This window comes from Puma concolor, chromosome E1, assembly GCF_028749965.1.
Source record: "Puma concolor isolate L17-30 chromosome E1, mPumCon1.1.hap2, whole genome shotgun sequence".
Classification (NCBI taxonomy): Eukaryota; Metazoa; Chordata; class Mammalia; order Carnivora; family Felidae; genus Puma; species Puma concolor.
In genome coordinates this window covers 54018441-54038308 of record NC_141680.1, presented here as the reverse complement: position 1 = coordinate 54038308, position 19868 = coordinate 54018441, and positions in this window count along the sequence as shown.

Sequence of the window (19868 nt, the reverse complement as noted above, 5' to 3'; positions counted from 1 at the left end):
CTCTGTCTCTCTCTGTCCCAAAAATAAATAAACGTTGAAAAAAAAAAAAAATTTAAAAAAAAAAAAAAAAAAAAAAAAAAAAAAGGTCTTCTCTAACGAGCTTGCCTGGTCTCCCTAAAGGCTTGTTCCTCTATTTCATTTTAAGAGGGGAACATTTCCAATCTTACTCTGCTTTCATACTGATTAAGTGTTCCAGGTTGTCTATGGAAATGGAAAGACTTCCTAAAATCCTCAGACTACAAATATCAAATGTGGATTTCAAGTTCATGAATTCCTAGGTGTTCGGTAAATTGGCAAAAAGCAAAACTCACCCTAGAATTTCAGGATTAAACAAGGTGGTTAATGGGTAAATTGAAAAATAGACAAACATTCTTATACCTCCTAGAAATTTTTAGTTTTTAAGTTTATTTATTTATTTATTTATTTATTTTTAAATTTATTTTGAGAGAGATCACTTGTGTGTGTGCACATGAGTGGGGGAGGGACAGAAAGAGAGGGAGACAGAGATTCCCAAGCAGGTTCCGTGCTGTCAGCATAGAGCCCTATGCAGGGCTTGATCTCACAAACCATGAAATCATGACCTGAGTTGAAATCAAGAGTCGGGCACTCAACCCACTGAGTCACCCGGGCACCCTTAAATTTTCTTATTAAAACCTACTCATGGAGATACCTAGTACTTAGTCATGTCATATTTTTTAATGGATTTCTGCAAGTAGGTGGCCAATAGAAGCCGCGAACGCTTAACATCCATTCATGTATTTATTCATTGAGTCAACAACCATCTACTATGCTTATTTGTTTTTAAAGGAAAAGGAAAAACCAGTGGAGAAAAAAAGATAATATGGACAATAAGGAAGCAGTAAACGCTAGTAGAAAATTATGACAAAACGGAAGCGAATGAACGTCTCTGAAAAAGGACGGAATGGTACAGAAGAGGTGCAGAGGATTTACACCAGAGAAGTGGAAAGGTAGTCATCCACTGAAATGTAAAAACAAACAAAACGGAGAGAAAACAGGAGAAGCAAATATGTGCACTTACATGTTTTTATTAGGTTTGTTGGTGTTTCAAAAATCTACGACACAAAAGTCTACTATACAGAAACTTGGTCAGGAATTAGCACCCCCACGTGAACAAAGAGGCAGAACTATATTTTGTCACAAGGTCGGAGTGATCTGGGATGTCAGGTATAATTTTATGATGATCGAATTACAACATTTAGGGGATGATGAGCATCTGTGGCCTAATTTTGAATCCAACTTGAAATGAGTTAACACTCCAGAAAACATTCATGAGGCACTTAGAGGAATACAAAAGTTATAAAGTCAGTGAACACAAAAACATAAATTCAGTCCCAAGAGAAGAAAGCACAAACAACATCTCCACATAAACCAGTGACAAGAATAACGAAAAGAATGACATGAAAAGAAAAAGGCAAGAGGAAAGCCGTTTTGTACAACAGAAAATATTGTTGAGAAATGATAGACGTAAGAGGTTTATCAGGATATTTAAGAGGCTGGTTAAGGTTTGAATATCTTGTGTTGAAATTATTGAAAATAATCATAACAAATGTCAAAGCTGGTATCAGCAAATGTCATGGGACTATATAAGATATGTATTTTTCTCTCGTTTTTCATGTAATTTTCACATCAATCTTCTGTGGTGGGCACTAACATTATCTATGCTCCCTGAATTTCACAGATGAGGAAACTGTAGCACAGAGAGGTAATGGGTAATGAATGAACTTGCCCAAAGTTACATAGTTATTAAGTGACACAGCTAGGATTTTTAACTCCAAAACCTACAAAACTTAGCTCCTGTCTGAGTAAACGCTTTCCACTCTATCTGTCCCAACAAAAAAAATTCTATTATTTTTCATCCTAGTGTTAATCATAACTACAATTTTATGCATGCCCTTTTTCTCATGTATATTACTTAGTAGTTATATCATATGCCTCATATATAAATAGTGTAATAGTATGTAGGTATAGTTCTGTATAAGCAATGTATTCCTAACATTTCCCAATTTCAGTGTTCTTCATCAAAAGGGGACTCTAAAATATTAATTGTAGAGAATATTGCTGGACGCCTGGGCACCTGGGTGGCTCAGTCAGTTGAGTGTCCGACTTCGGCTCAGGTCATGATTTCACGGTTCGTGGGTTCAAGCCCTGCATCAGGCGCTACCATGAACCTCTTTTTTTATACTGAAAAAGTAGAAATAGCTAAGCTTTACATTCATGCATCCAGGGATTCATTCTTACCAGGTCTATGATTTAAATAGCCATATCCCCTTAATAATAACAGCAATAATTATATGTGCCTAATATTTATTTCGTGTACTTAACTGTGGGTCAGGCATTGAACTAAGCTTTTTCAAATGTGTGGTCCCTTGGTATGCATGGCTTTTAATTCTCATAATATTTGAAAGAGGCACATAACTGTTTTCAGTTTTCAGGCGAAGAAACACAAAAATAAAACATACAAAATAAACAAGATTTAAATTGGGTAAGTTAGTGGAATTGAAGGCCAAATCAACCAAAACCTAAGTTCATGACTTTGATCGTCCATTGTATTTCCTCCTCACCTATTAGGCATTTATAATACTGAAAAATTAGAAATGGCCTCCCCAAGAAATGGGGCTGGGGATGGTTTGTCTCTCTTTGCATCATTCATCCTAGTTCAATCTAGTCAAGATGTTAAAAGCCGTACTGGGAAGTTCTGCATAAGAGGGGTCCCCATTCAAAGGAAAGAACACTGGTCTCATCCTGCGGTGAGTAGTTTGAGCTTCTGTTGTTCAGTGTGACATAGGCTGGTTGCATGTGTTCTTGCAAGGTTAACAGCACAAGCATGTCATATATGTGTGTGTCACAGCAGGACAAGGATCTTCTTCTCCTTCTCCTCCTCTTCCTCCCTCCCCCCTCCTCCTCCCCCTCCTTCTCCTTCTCTTTCTCCTTCTCTTTCTTCTCTTCCCCCGCCCCCTTTCTTTCCCTTTTTATTTCTCCAGGCAAGAGTTTGATGCCAAGTCTATTTACAAAGTTCAGCTTTGGGGTCATGAGAATTTTGCTGCACACAACTGACAGTTTTATGTTCCTGAGACTCACAAAGCTTTTATGCTCTTCCTTCTCTTTCTTTAGTGCCCTGTATCTTAACCTCTCCTTCCTAATGTGCCCAACTATTGTTCAGAATCATATAGTGAAGTCTGGACACAGACAGCTAGAAATACAGCTTATAACCTGAGTCTGATTGCAGAAACACATTTGACAATATTTTGGTGAGTTTTTGCAGTAGTGAGATCTATGCAATGAGTTCGATAATAGTCTCCTTTTGAGCTAGTTAGGTCTCTGGAGAGAAACATAATAGGAGTTTTGGAAAGATGCAACTATTCTGAGGTTGTCCTGAAATCACACAAAGAAAGTAATGAAGGGGGATCACTTAGTAGTCTTAAATATGATTATTTTGTTTTCTTTCAGACATAGTTCATACACAGATCAGTAAATTTATGGTTTCGATCAATGACCTTAAAAATAAATTAATAAAGAAATCCCCCTGGAAAGAATGCTCTATGCAGAACAAAGATCTAGAAAAATCCTTTCTTAACTAGAGGTCAAAAACAGTCCAGGCCACAATTTCCGGCTGTGGGTGTACTGTATTCTCAGGCAATTAATGACTTTGGGGTACCAACTTGCTTCCAGTAGTAAAAACAAGAAAAAAAAAAGACTATCTTCAATGTACAAACAAGCTGTTTTGAATTTGTTTTTATGTCAGCTGTTTGAAACTTGGAACATATTTCTCCCCATGGAAACAATGATATAAATTGCGGTTAGGTTCTTAACACAGTCAACAAAAAGCCTATTTAACTAATAATGTATTTGAAATATAGCACTAATGGCATTAACCTCAGGTCCGGGTCTTGGTGGCAGAGGGCCAGGGGGAACCAATGGATGAAGGAACATGGGAAAATAGGTTTCTTTCCCTTTAAAGATCCAATATCAGGGGCACCTGGGTGGCTCAGATGATTAAGCGTCCAACTTCAGTTCAGGTCATGATCTTGCGGTTCGTGGGTTCGAGCCCTGCTTCGGGCTCTGTGCTGACAGCTAGGAGCCTGGATCCTGCCTCAGATTCTGTGTCCCCCTCTCTTTTTGCCCCTCCCCTGCTTGTGCTCTGCCTCTCTGTCTCTCTCTCCCTCAACAATGAACACATGTTAAAAAATTAAAAAAAAAATAAATATCTGATATCAAATCATCCGTACATATTACAAAATAGTGTTTGCAGTGGCTGTTTCTTTACTTAAGAAAACATGTTTATCTATTTATTTTTGAGAGGGAGAGAGAGAGAGGCAGAGAGTAGGAGTTGAAGCCCAAGCAGGCTCCACACTGTCAGTGCAGAGCCTGATGTGGGGCTCAAACTCATGAACCGTAAGATCATGACCTGAGCCAAAATCAAGAGTCAGATGCTTAACTGACTGAGCCACCCAGGCACCCTGGCATGTTCTTTAAAAAAAAAAAAAAAAAAAAAAAAAGGAAAGAAAGAAAGGAAAAGAAAAAGAATATGTTTGTGTGTTTTGAAGTTTTGAAGAAGAAGAAAATTTAGCATCACATAAAATCGCAGACAAGGGATAACCACTGTTAGCATGTGGGTAAATAGTGCAGAAGCTAGTTGCAAATAAAAATGCATGGTGTAAACTATTTGTCCAGCCGTGAGAAATGCTGGAAAGACACAAATACATTTTTATTTGTGCAGGTTATTTTCTGCTTAAATAGTCATTTGGAATACCTCTTTGCTTTTCTTGGGATAAACGTTTCAAATTGTACTTGCTAGGGCAGTGCCTGCTGTGTAAGCCTCTTGGTTGGCGTTGCCAGTGACCCTCCAGAAAGGTGTTTCTACTTTATGTTCTCATCAGAAGAACGTGCAATAGCTGTGCAAAAATATGTGAAATGGGTTTGTTTGACTTCAGCACTGTTTCACTTTCCTTTCGAAATAAAAAAACATAACACAATTTTCCTTTGCACGTCCTTTCTAAAGGGACCCTCCCCCCTTGGTTGCTGTCGCTGGTGTTTCTTCCACTCAAAAGACTCTGGTACCTTCTCCACTGTAAACGTCTCCGCTAACACCCGACTACTCACCCCACTGCAATATTACTTAGAAAGCGCTCTTTCTCCAAATTCTCACTGGGTCTCCAAAAATTGCATCTGCACATCTGTGAAAAGATCCCCAGTAAGTGTAACTGCAAACTGAAAAAGACGTGTTTTAGTAACGAATGCACATCTTAAGGAGCCAATGTTTTCTGCAGGGTGGCACGATTCAAGGTGTACAAAAAGGCCAATTTCAAAAGAACAGCAAAAGTACTGAATTCCAAAATACATTGTGGCTGGACGTGATGAATTATACTTACTAAATCATTATCAATAGCCTAAGAAAGAGTTATGTATTTTGACTTAGATTGCTCATTTCTAAGATGTAATCAGAGATATGAGCACAGATTTGAGTGAAAGGGGTCCATCCAGGGATGCTTAAAATATAGAATAACTAATTAGACACAAATGCCAATCAAAACACTTTCACGTGAAGGAATAAACACTCTTAACATACCCCCCATGGAAGATGTTAATGGCGTACAGAAGGACAGTAACACAGATTAGAAATATTTTTGAATCCTTATAAATTTGTTTAAATTGGATTCCCAGATCCATCGACCAAACTGCAGTCACTACTCATTTTGGTGTTGATTGTAGATAGTGATTTCAAACATCTTTTCCATACTTTGCTGCATCGTGAGTTTACACAGCTCTCAAAGTCTGAGCTGCAAAGTTTGTTTTAATAATGAGATCTGACAGTCAAAAGTCAATAATAAACTCTCTGAGCTCCTGTATTTCTGAATTTTTTTTCAGTGGAAAACAAGCTGTGGAAAAACACACATTCAAATAGCATCCGTGGATCCTTAAAGAAACAACAGCCCTTTTTTTCTTTTTCTTTTTCTTCTTCTTCTTCTTCTTTTTTTTTTTTTTTTTTTTTTTTTTTTTTTTTTTTTTTGGCCTCTGCCACTTTTCATCTTCAATAGTGCAGGTGCTTGGTTCTTTTTCCCATCTCTATGGCATAGAATAAAAATAAATAAATAAAGACACACACAGCCTCCTTGTCATTGCCATACTCAGCAACAAGCATTTCAACTGGGGTTTATAGGGTAATAAATTATTGTACCCTGTCCTGGCGAGTAGCTTTTTTGAAAGGCCACATCCGGTCTTTGGGGCACTAGCTTTTATTATGCATTTCATATTGAAACAAAGGTCAAATTAATTGACCTTATCTATGTGAAAAACCAGCTGGTTGCCTAGAGAAATAAAATCTTTTACAGAGACTTTAGGGACAAGTAAACAACAGGGAAGCTCAATCCACCAGCAGCTGGAATCTGCAATTAGAAAGAGAGTAAATTCGGAGGAATTTAATTTTTAAGTGACCAGTTAAGAATCAGTAACAATTACATTTTCTCTAAGGAACATTAGAGCCGAAGAGATTCCAAAGGTCATCGGTATGTACACGTGATACTTCACAATTTCGTCACGTATTATACATTTAAGGGAGGGGGGCAGAGAAGTTATAAGCCTTCCATTCTGTGGTCTCTAGGGACAAACTTCGCAAGCCTTTCTATGAGAATAACCAAGTCATTCAGAGTCTGAAAGAAATCATTTTAGATCTGAAAGAATCAAAGTTGGAGTACAGTTTTAGTTTTCTCCCCCCAAACTCAAAAATAGATATTCTATGCCCTCTGAGTTTCCTGTTATTGTATATACCAGCCCAAAGACCGAAGTTTAATGTAGAGACTCAATAGGAGAGGAGGCTAATTTAGTTTTCTAAAATATCTGTCCCTCCATTGTCTCATCTGGTAAATGGATGATGATTCTTGAATCTCACAACTTTTGGGAAAATCACAACAGACAGTGTAAATTAATATCTCAACACTCCGGGTCTGGCAATAAGCAATAAAAGAGGTTATAATAAGGATTGCCATTCAGAACCACTAAATGCAATCGTCTCCACTTGTCACACACAAACAAGTAAGCTTAGGTCTCCAATTTCTTAGTTTATTGCTTCACTTCTCCCCTTTCAGTTTATATACGCGACCACAGCCCTCGACACAGTTTTGTCTGAGAAAATGGCTCTGAGTGCCGTGCTAGGGAACAGGCATTTTGAAACCTTTGACAATTGTGACTCTAATACGTGAATTTGACTCACATGTGAATTTAACAAGTATATGAAGAAATAATGGGCTGCAGGGACCTGATAAAAGTACTTCCCCTGTGTCTCCTATTTTAATTACTGAGCACACTTATGACCCCGTGCGTTGAAAAATAATTATTTTGAATTAATCAGATGCAAACATAATGGGCACATTGGATTTGATGGATGAGATTTTCCTGCTCCTGCAAAGCCCACATTGGGTGGAGTCCTGCTGTACCGTCCAGCATGGAAAAGATTAAGCCCCAGAAAGCACATCTGCATGGTGGAACTTTGAAAAAGTTAATGGCTGTGAAAAAGGGTTTGAACTTCTAGCTGAGGTCAGAAACAGGGTGATTTAGTGACTTTAGTAAACAGACTCGCAATGAGGTAAAATGAAATTTGGTTTCGTTTTGGCCAGGACATAGAGAAAGAACATCAATAAAGTTTTCAGTGCTCAAAGGTAAGCCCAAGGCCCACGTGGCGAGTGAACTATTGGTAAAAAGCAGTTCATTGTTCTATCCGATGATTAGTAGTATCTTTTTATTTGCTCCAACCCAGGATGTAATCTTGGAAATGGGGACACAGAGGTAAACGGATTCAGTCAAATCACACACACACACACACACACACACACACACACACACACGCACACACACATACACAAAGAAAAGAAAAGAAAAAAAAAGAAAAGAAAAAGAAAGAAGAGATAAATGACTGATCACTGAACACACAATGGTTGGACTAAATCCTCTGAGACCAGCGGAACTGACTATCTAAATTCATATGCAAGGCAACATGTTAGTTCCTAGCAAGGCTGACTTAACGTGACAAAACCATGTTAATGAGCATGCTTTCTAAAATTCCTGGTGTTTGCTTATGAGGTGGCATTTGAGGTTAGTCGGGAAGAAAGTCAAAACAAAGGAAAAACAGGTCAGAAATCAGTAGAACAAAGATACTGGTTTTGGAGCTGGGTGGGGGGAGAAGAGGGAGAGATAAAATTAGATGCCTCTAGGAAGGAGAATTTTCTTTCCATTTTTCTAAAGATGTAACAACAAAAATTATCTCTACTTAGTAGAAAGGGCTGATGGTACATCTCCAGAAACCCATGTACAGACAGGGGCATGGAAACGATCTCACGGGAAATACATCACTGGATCTTGGGCCACAAGTTGGATCCATTGACTTGTCAGATTTGCTGCAACAATTTGAGATTCAGTCACAGTTGCCAGTATTTCAAAGGCATTTGCATTTCTTCATGAGTCTTGGAAGAGTGACCGTGATGTCCTTTGCTGCAGAAAAAGGCCAATTTGGGGACAGGAGGCCGATCAGATTCCTGCGGCCTCCATGTCTCCATGTTTCCTGGTGGAAAGCAGGAACGTGCGTGAGCTGCTTTGACTCCAAGTACCCCAGGAGCCGCCAGTGAACCTGAAAGCCCCCACATCTGGCTACAGCTTGCCCTTGTTTGCTTTAAATTCTGCACACAGACGACCACCCTGGCTGTGAATTCAGGGATGGCCCAGCCTTCTTTCCGCATGGCCAGGGGAGGTGGGGAATCTGTAAACTCACCTGGTCTGAGGGTGAGGTCCACTGGCGTTTTCAACTCGCTTTTGTTTTTGTTAGTTTTACTCCTTTGGAAAGGGGTTTCTGCGGCAGTGAACACACATCCATCATCCTTTCTCCTTTGCTTATTCCTTCTCCATCAGGTATAAACTATGTCCTGGCAAAGAAATGGTCAGTGCTTTACAGAGACACCCCCAAACACATACCCCTACAGAACAGAAACTTCTGGGTAAGGTGCCTCTGATAACAATTCACTCTCCACAGATTTTGTCTAGCTCTGTGACAGTTCGGCTTGTTTCTCTTTCAAAAATTGGCTTCTCTCTGGGAGAAAAAATGAAATAGAAGAGGAAACTCTCAAAGATCTTAGACAATTATTAAGTACAATGTGTTGCTCTTAAAAAATCAGTATTTGGTTATGAGACAAAGAGTACATGAGAGAACAGCGACCTCAATGCTCTGGTAGTTAATAGTTCAAACCATGAGCCACTCTCTTGTGTTTTCAGAAATTCATTAGTTTTCTTTTAATGGTGTATATACAACATTGAAAAGCAGTCAGCCAAGACATGGTCCTTAAAATTAAACCAATGCAATTTTTACCTTTGTTTCTTTTCTTTCAAAACAAAAATATGACTTTTTTTGTGGCAATTCAAATCGCAGGGACACAGCCTCAAGAATACTAGTCAAACAGTGAAAAATTTTATTGGAGCATTTTGCCCGTCCCCACACTGGACATATTTCTGAGCGCAGATGATAGGATGGATTGCTATTTCTTCATATATTTGATACAAATGGCTTTAAGTATATCAAGTGACTGCTGTATGAAGAAAAACAAAACAAAAACAGAGAACAGCAATAACAATCTAGATTCACCCTTTCTTCCTTTTATAGGCAAAAATGAGTGAAAGCTGCCAGGTACTGGAAAAATCTAAATTACGTCGAGGAATCACACCGCCGCTGTGTCTCTAGCTAGGCACCTGGAAGCCCGTTCTTCTTCCTCCTGAGGAGTCAGTAGGATTATCCCTCCTCTCTCTTGTCGAAGTGGTGACTCCACAGAAGGACCACAGTGGGGGCTCTGCCCCCCAACCCCTGAGTCAGACGTGGCAGAATTTTTCCAGAATATACACCTTACCTTATCTTTCTGGATCATAAGTGTTCACAATTCATCATCCAGGTGGTTTTTTTTTTTGACCCCAAATTCTGTCTTGTAATTGTCCAATGGTTGGCAAAGAATTTGCTTCTAACTGTTTATGTTGATTAATTATTACAGGGCAATTGGGAAGTAGAGGAGGCTTCCTTGAAGCAGGAAGGACGGATGCACAGAGCGGTCTACACTTCTGATAAAGGGCTTTCTAACTACACACCGAAGTCTGTAAGCACAAAAGTCCTGCCCTATTAAGTGCAATCCCTGAAAATGCCGTTTAGGGGAATCATTGCTGCAAATAACCCAAATAAAGATTAATAGATGGATATGGACATAAAGAAAAGGAGAGTATAAAGGGGAACGCTGTGGATCACTAATGAGGAAACCAAATGTATCTTTTTGAGATTTGCACCATGGCCGTGAACGTGGTTGGCAGCCAACGTGGAAAATGTTGTTCGAACATTGTGTTTCAACTGCGGAAAATAAGTGTACAAATAAATAAAAGTAAGTAGATGGTATTTCTAGAAACAAATGGTGTTGCGTGTTGAGCACTAAAGGTTTTAGTGTTGGGATGTTTATTTTCTCAAATATTGATGGTAGGTTTTCTCGATTTAAAAGAGTCAGTATAGATAATTATTTCTTTTCCCTGGCTCTGGGTTTTCCTGATAATTGGGACAGGAATAAATTCTCAGATTTTAGCATCGTTTAACTTGAAAAGCAGGTAAAGATGCACTTTACACAGGACATAAAAAGCCTTATAACTTTTTGAGAAGTCAGAAAATGGACAAGAACAAATATTGATTTCTGTATTTCAGAACTTCAGCATCTAATGCAATGTGGTACACGTCATTGAGCCAATCCATACTGTTAAATTTTGACTGCATCACTAGGTTTCTCTTTGTGTTAAGTTGTGTCTAATATAATCTTTCTGGGAAAAAAGAAAAGTCCTGGTTTCCACTCATACCTGTATCAGTCTTTATGGAGAAAGTTTATACAGAGAACAGAGAATTTGATTGACTTAGTATCCAAGTCATAACAAATATCGGATTGCTCAAACTGACAAATGAAATTAATGAAATTGGAAATCACAAGGACACCTCCTTTTTTTGGAGGAAGGAATCTATTCTATTTGCTTTTGCGGGGATGGGGGGGTGTTTAGCATTTGCCGTCCTAGTTACACTTTGCATTGGACAATATGAGAGCATTTATTTTCAGAATGATTCAAGGTGCAAAAAAAGAAAGTGGCCGAAAGGATATAGATCGGTCCTTTAAATGGAAGCTTCCAGTCTAAACGGTTCGCCTGTACTTAGACATATCACCCATATTGAAGCACAGAAGGCATCTTGCTGATCATTTTAGACTTCCGTGCCTTGGTAGGCTCAGACATTGCATGCTACGCTGATGTCTAGGGAAAGATAGATGTCCGTTAATTCTCCAGATGTGCTATTGGTCCGACTGCACTTATATCCGCGTCTGGAAATGTTTAAAGAAATGGCTGAATTTTTTCCCCACTTTATTTTTGGATATCTTAGTATCCTGGATTCTTGTCGACAGCCAGTTTATATCTTTCTTGATCTTCATCACCACACTAGGAATTCTCCCTCCTAATATATATATATATATATATATATATATATATATATATATATATATAATGTCCTATCCGAGCATTTTTCAAATGTCCTTTGCTTGCAAAGTGTCGGTTTTTACCTCTGGGTGAGGAATGAATTTTAACTGATGTGTTGTTACTTCCACCTAGTGGCAAGAGTGGAGAATACAACTTTCTTGTGTTGAAAACTAAAAATCATTCCCGGATCCTCTAGAAATCAACGGATTTGGCAAATATTTCTTGAGTACTTTCCAGATGCTGAATGCAGTGAACAAAATGTAATGAACCAAATGGTCTCGCTTTAGAAGTAAAAATAAGATAATGAATTGAAAAATACTCCAATATACTTATTGAAACATATGGCTCCATGTTTAATTTTTAATAAGCATTATATTTTTAGAACACTTTTTATATTTACAGAAAAGCCGCAAATAGAAAACAAGAGGTCCCATATACACCTCATCCCCTTTCTCCTTATGCTGACATCTGACTTTTTCATGGTGCCTTGTCAGAACTAAGAAATTAACTTTGGTACCTTATTATTAACTAGTACTTATGACTTCAGACCTCATTTGGATTCTGCTAGTTTTTCCACCTATGTTCCTTTTCTGTTCCAGAACCCAGTTTAGGAGACCACCTTATATTTCATATCATGTCTCCTTAATCTCTTCTGGTTTGTTCTTTTTAATATATCAAGTTATCGTACCCTACCACAATTATTTTGATAGCAATAAAAAGAACAACAATACAAAAGTGAGTACAGTGCGTGTATCTGTGAGTCAACTATTATATTCTTATGAGAATAAACCTTGACTTTCAAATTTGGAAGATTTTAAGACTTGGAGAAATGACAACGTTTGCAAGGACAGAATGAGAATGTGCTGAGTCCATTTAAAAACAGGAATCTGGGAACAACATTTTCTTTGTTCTTTTCTGGTTGACCTTAGGGCATCTCTAACATGTGACCAGTGCTAGCATGAGCTGGTAAAGGAATAAGCTGTGTTACTTAATGAAACAGCAACAACAACAACAACAACAACAACAATGAATTGGAGGCAGAAGCAGTAAATATCACATCTAAGAAGATCAGAAGAGAGAGCGTCATGGTTAAAAAGTATCAATAATATCCTTTCAAAGTTCAGTCGTAGATCTAGTGAGCCTACACTTCCTTTGCCCACAGTGACTTACACCTCTCCAGGTAGTCACGGTCTACACCAGTTGATTGGTGAATAATAACTTCTGATTGGGTGATGCTGCTGTTCAACTTGTCTATTTAACTCACAGGTACTATTTGTCAGATTGTCTGCCCAACCACTTTGTACTCACTTGTAATAAAGAATGATGTCTCTTAATTCTATCCTGTTATGTGATCGACAGGAATACAAACAGGAAGACAAGAATCATTCATTCACTACTTCACTCCTTCATTCATCCCACAGATACTCAATGTCTAGCACATGAAAGCCCTTCCTCTAGTTGCTAGGTCTGCAGAGTGAAAAACAAAACAAAACAAAAACATCCTCGATTTCATGAAACATCACAGACTGAGTTGAAGATAAAAACTTTCTGAACGGCCATCAGAGAAAGCACCTCCCTACTGTTCTTCTGCAATACTTTTTTTTTTCGTTTTCAAACTATTTGTTCTGTGGCCCCCTTATATACCCAAGCCCCAGAGTCTTTTAAAAAGAGGCTTTTACGATCAAAGACAAGAGCTGAAAGTCTTCAGCTGTAAGATAAGTAGGCTGAGTCCCTCTGGTTGCATCAGAACTCAGTTTCTATATTATGTGAGACTAACAGAGACTCCGGTGGTAGGGAGATGTCACTTTTGGTAGCAAATGAGCACTTGCTTTTCCAGAAAACTTTTCTTGAAACTGCAAAGAAAACCATTGTTAAGTGCTTTGGATAGAATCAAGAATACACAAAAATTTAAGTTCATGATAGAGAAGGTACTCACGTAAGTACGGAGAGGATAGACTCATCCATAAATGTTGAGGGAAAATATTTCTTTCTCTGAGGGAAGGAAAAGCAGATTTCTCTTAAATCACAAAACATACAGAAAACAAAATCAGATAAATTAAATGGTGTTGAAGGAAGAGGACACCATTCAACATTTGGAAAAAAGGCTGAATTTATTACTTAAAAAAAATTTTTTTAAAGTAATCGCTATACCTGGACCCCTGGGTGGCTCAGTCTGTTAAGTGTCTGACTTCGGCTCAGGTCATGATCTCACAGTTCCTGGGTTCTAGTCCCGCGTCGAGCTCTGTGCTGACAGGTTGGAGTCTGGAGCCTGCTTTGGATTCTGTGTCTCCCTCTCTCTCTCTCTGCCCCTCCTGGCTTTCTCTCTCTCTCTCTCTCTCTCTCTCTCAAAAATAAATAAACATTAAAAAAAATTTAAAGTAGTCACTATACCCAACACGGGGCTTGAGCTCACGACCATGAGATCAAGAGTCCAATCCCTCCCCCCAACTGAGCCAGCCAGGTGCCCCAAATTTATTACTTACATAAGACAAAGCTATGCTTTTTAGGCATGGTTTTCCTGATTGCAAGGCAGGAGGCTTATTTTAATAGGGATTTGGGAAAGGTAGAGTTCAAGGATTTACAAACTTTCATAGTCAGAAGCAGCTTGCTGTCAGATGTGGAAGTGTGACAGTGTAGGCTTATCCGGGTAGGCTTATTGCTGACTGACTGACTTTCAGAAGTGTGCACATGGTGGCTGTAACACACTATCTGAGCTTCAAAAACATGTGGCATTACTGATTGTCTGGCTCTCAGAAGCATGACCACTGATTAGCATTGTCAGCAGCCTTTAAACAGATTCTACAAATAATGTAAGGAAAAATGGGCAAAAGGTTTGAACAGACACTTAACCCAAAACAAAAATATATGATAGCAAATAAGGATAGGTAAAATGAAAGATGTCTGGTACCATTAGTCCTTAGAGAAATGTAGTCTGAAACCACAATGGGACACCATTACAAGCATTAGGCTACAATGAAAAAGGCTGATCATAACAAGTGATGGAAATGATGTTGGGGGGTTGAGGGCGGGAGCTAGAGCCCTCATATACTCTTGGTGGGAATGTAAAATGGCACTATCAGTTTGGAAAACAATTTGACAGTTTATTTAAAAAGGAAAACATATGCCTACCATGTATTCAAGCCATTCTAATTCTATATATTTAACAGAGAGAAATGAAAGCCTGTGTCCATACACAGACTCCTACACAGATGCTCCCAGCAGCTTTATTTGTAATAGTCAAAAAGAAGAAACAACACAAATCTTCATCGATATAAGGATGGATAAAAAAAATTATGGGCACCCGGATGGCTCAGTCGGTTGAGCGTCCGACTCTTGATTTTGGCTCAGGTCATGATCCCAGGTTCGTTCACACTCACTGTGGAGCCTGCTTAAGATTCTCTCTCCCCCTCCTCCTCCTCCCCCTCCTCCTCCTCCCCCTCCTCCTCCTCCTCCTCCTCCTCATCCTCCTCCTCCCCCTCCCCCAGCTCATGCTTTCCGTGTCTAAAATAAATTTTTAAAATACGTTATATCCATATGATTTTATACTACTTACCAATAAAAATGAATGAGTTATCGATACACTCAACAACATGGATGAATGTCAATAACTTAGTTATGCTGAGTGAAACACATCAAAAAGGTACATACTTCATGCTTCTATTTTTATCAATTTCTAGAAATGCAAACTAATTTTCAGTGACAGAAAGAGGTTGATGTTTACCTGGGGATGAATGGGGATGGTGTTGAAAGAAATTACCAAGGAATCTGTTCAGGAATGAGATTGATGGGTAACATCGTAAATCCATGTTTAACTTTATAATAAGCTGGCAAATTATTTTAAAAGCAGCTATACCAGATACCATATGTTTTCACTCTTATGTGGATCCTGAGAAACTTAACAGAAGACCATGGGGGAGGGGAAGGGGAAAAAAAAGTTACAGACAGAGAAGGAGGGAGGCAAACCTTAAGAGACTCTTAAATACAGAGAACAAACTGAGGGTGGATGGGGTGGGGGAGGGTAGGAGGGAGGGGGAAATGGGTGTTGGGCATTGAGGAGGGCACTTGTTGGGATGAGCACTGGGTGTTGTATGGAAACCAATTTGACAATAAATTTCAATTTTTTAAAAAAGCAGCTGTACCTTTTTGTATTCCCACCAACAATGAATGAAAAGATATTTTAAAACTTGCTATAATATACCCTTGCTGGAATTTGGCATTATTTTTTTTTTCTTTACTTGACTGTAGCCATTCTAATAGTTGTATCGCAGTATTTTGTGGTGGTTTTAATTTGCATTTATTTTATGACTAATAATGTTGAGTATCTTTTCATATGGTTATTTTCAATCTGCATATTTCCTTTGCTGAAGTGTCTATTTTTAATTTGAATGGCTTTTTGTATTGTTATTTTGTAAGAGATCTTTGTGTATTTTGGACATGTATATGTCCAGATATGTATAACTGGCAAATATATCTTCCCATTTCAATGGCTTGTTTTTCCATTTCCTTAGCAATTTTCTTTCACAGAGAAAATATTACTGGAGCCTTTAATTTTAATGGAGTCCCATTTATTTGTATAGTTTGTGGTTTTGGTTTTATATCTTAAGATATCCCTACCTGACCAAATGCCACAAACACTTTCTCCAGTGCTTTGTTAGACATTTTCTATAGTTTTGTTTATGAGTTAGGTGCATGATTCATTTTGAATTAATTTTGTATAAGGTGTGAGGTATACCTCTAAGTCTCTCTCTCTCTCTCTCTCCCTCTCCCCAACCCCCCTTCTCGTAGACGTCCAAACATTACCATCACTATTTCAACACGCTGAATAAGACTCGAGTTGACGGACACTGCTGCCATATTTATGATCCAGGGATAAAAATTACTTTCCTTCACCGGTAAGTCTGACGACACCTGTAGTTTTCCTATCGTTGTCAGTGTCTTTCGGGAGCATAAAGAAACTTCTAGTGTGCTGGCAGTTTTTTTTATAATGGATAGATGTTGAGTAGTGTTTTCTGAACATCTGTTGATGCTATTAATTAGGCCGTTTTGGTTGTCTCATGTTCTATATTCTCCTTGCTTTTCTGTCTATTCATTCTATCACTTAATGGGAGTAGAATGTTGAAGTCTCCAAGGATACTGGGAAGCTTGTCCATTATTTCTTTCAGTTCTATTATTTTCCTTTGTGCATTTTTGAACACTTTTGTTCGGTAAACAAACATTTAGAATTCTTACGTTTTCTTGATAAATTGGCCCTTTAATCATTATGTAATGTTCTTTTTCCCCCTCCATTATTTTTCTTCTTCTGAATTTATTTCAGATTAATCCAGCCACTCCATCTAATTTTGATTACCATTTACATGTGATAATTTTTCCATCTTTTTATGCTTTTAATCTATCCATGTCATTATATTTCAAGTGTGCTTGCCAAGTAATTGGAAATAATTGTAGTGTTTCCCAAGTAATTAGGAACAATTCAATAAGTGGGTCTTGTCAATGTTATTCAATCTGACAATTTCTGTCTTTGAGTTCTTATCTTTCAGCCATTGGTATGTAATGTGACATTGATATGATTAGATTGGGTCTTACACTTAAAAAAAGTTTCTATTCATCTGTTCTTTTTTGTTCCTCTGTATACCCTTTTATTATAGACTATTTAAATATTTTTAGTATTCCATTTTAATCAGGCAGTTGCTTTTGGGCTCTTTCTACTTGTATCATTGGGAGAATGAGGTTAGTTCTAGGAATTATAATACACACAACTAATTTTTCAAACTCACAGTTGTTATTTTACCGAATCAATTAAAGTATAGAAATATTACAACCATAAGCCTCTTACCCTATTCATCCTTATGTCTTAGTTGTCATATATATTACATTTACATAACACTGAACAATGTCAAAATTTTTGCTTTCAATATTCACATACTCTTTAAAGAGCATAAGAATAAAAAACATAATGTTTTCTTTACTCACATATTTTTCCTTCCTGTTGTACTTCCTGTGTTCTTAAATTTCCAACTTTCCCTATGGCACAGTTTTCTTCTAGACTAAGGGATTTATGTTAGCATTTCTTTTGTAGCAACTAATTCTACAGCTGAAAATGTTTTTAATTCATCTTCACTCCTGAAGGATATTTTCATTGGATATAGGATTCTGAGTTGACGGCTACTTTTTCTTATTACATTGAAGATGCTTTCCACGGTCTCGTGGACATCAAGTCTCTTGTCGAGTGATCTCTAGTCTTTAAATCATGGTGCCCCCTTACATATGTCATTTTTTTCTGGTTGATTTCACGTTTTTTCTTACCTTTGGTTTCACACGGTTTGATTATGATGTGACCAAGCACTGTTTTCTTTGACCTTTGGTTTTATTTATTTATTTATTTATTTATTTATTTATTGTTGTTATACAATACCAAGGTTTCTTTGTAGCAAGTTCAAATAACACAAAAACAGAGAAAAAAAAGAGAAAAAAATGTACCACTGTGCAGAATTTTCTTTCAATTTCTCCCCTACCAACTGTAATCATTTCATCCCTCCACTCATTCAATAACTAACTTTAATTATGATTCCTCTCTTTCACCCCATAAATAATACTTTCGCCAATATCTTACATAATATCTATTTCAAGAAAGGTAATGGAAATGTTTTGGTCCCTATGTTTATAGATGTCTCTGCTGCAACTTGTAACACATTTGACCACTTCCTGTTTCCAGAGAATTATACTGGCTTATGTAACTCTGCACGTTAGATTTCCCGCACTGTCCAGTCCTTTTTTTTCCCTTTCTTTTAACCAGTTTCTCTTCATCTTTTAGTGCCATAAATGCTTCTAGGCTTCATAGTTCTCTCTGGGTTCTTATTTTAATACCATTTGCAAGCAATCTAATCATTGTTCTGGTTTTCTTTATCCTGTATGTGTAACTCATGCATACACACCTCTGTTTCTGTTTTCTGCTGAGCTACAAACCAGGATAACCCAATCACCTGTTGGCCATCTCTACCTGGATAGCTCTCAAATGTCTTAAAGTCAGCACTGACAAATTTAACTTACATTTCCCACCGTGTATGCTCCTCTGCCTGTATTGAAAGCATTTTCCAGTAAATAGTAATACACTATGCGCAATCAGAAACCAGGAATCTTAGCACGAATATTAAGTCTCAGTTTTGTCTTCACGTGCTCATCTATCAAGTAGCAAATCTTGTCAATTCTCCCACCTAGATATCTCTTGAATGGACATGTCTGTTTTCTCCCAGCTGCTGCGTACTCTGTTCCAAATCGCCATCACATATGAATGGCAATTGCAACAATCCCTCTCACATGTCTCCCTGTGTCCACTATTGTTCCCACCCACCAATTCTCAGTGAAGCAAGTTGGAGTGACCTTTGATGTGCGAACCGGACTATGTCATCTTCCTTCCTGAAGTAGACAATAGCTCCCTGTTGGCCCCAAAGAATAAAATCCTTAACACATCTTATAGGGCTTCCCTGATCCCCACACTGACAACACATCTAATGTATTAATTTTATGTTGCTGCCCAAGAGAATGCCCCAAAACTCAGACTAAAACAGCCAAAATGTATTCTCTGTACTCTCTTATACTTCTTTAAGTCAGAAGTGCAACACAGATCTCACTGAGCTAAAATCAAGGTGTGGAGCAGGATGTGCTCCTGTCTGTAGGCTCTACAGGAGATGCCACTAGCTTGCATTTTCTAGCTTCTAGATGCCACCCAAATTCTTTGGCTCATGACCTCCTTCATCCATCATCAAAGCCAAGAATGATGGGTCAATTCCTAGTAATTTCTTGAACTTCTCCTCCTTTCATCTCATCTATCTGCCTTACCCTTCTTCCCCCATCCCCCACACTTACGAGCTCTCAGAATTAGATTGGTATCACTTCCCTATTTGAAGGTCAGTGGGGTTCACATTGTCCCCAGTGCCTCAAAACTTCTTCCTCCTTTCCATCCACTTCCTCCCTTTATCTGATGAGCTCTCCTTTTTCCTTCATTCTTTAAATTAAATTTTAAATTTGAGTTTATCATGGTGGTCTTTTCTGACCTTCAAAAAAGGGCAAATCCCTTTGTTTCAGGACAATCTACTCTCCCTTTTCTCTCATTCATTTCATGTATGTGACTTTACTTGTAAGATATCATTTCCATGTTTGCAGGGACATAGTGTGCCTTGTCTCCTGTAGTGCCCTGGCACCTAGTGGGATACCTGGCAAATGAATCATGAAGACATGAGAAATAGAGCTAAAATGTTTACTCCTCTCTATTCACGACATCCTTCCGCCTTAATTCCACTTCTTCCCCTACCTTACTTCCCCCCAAGTAG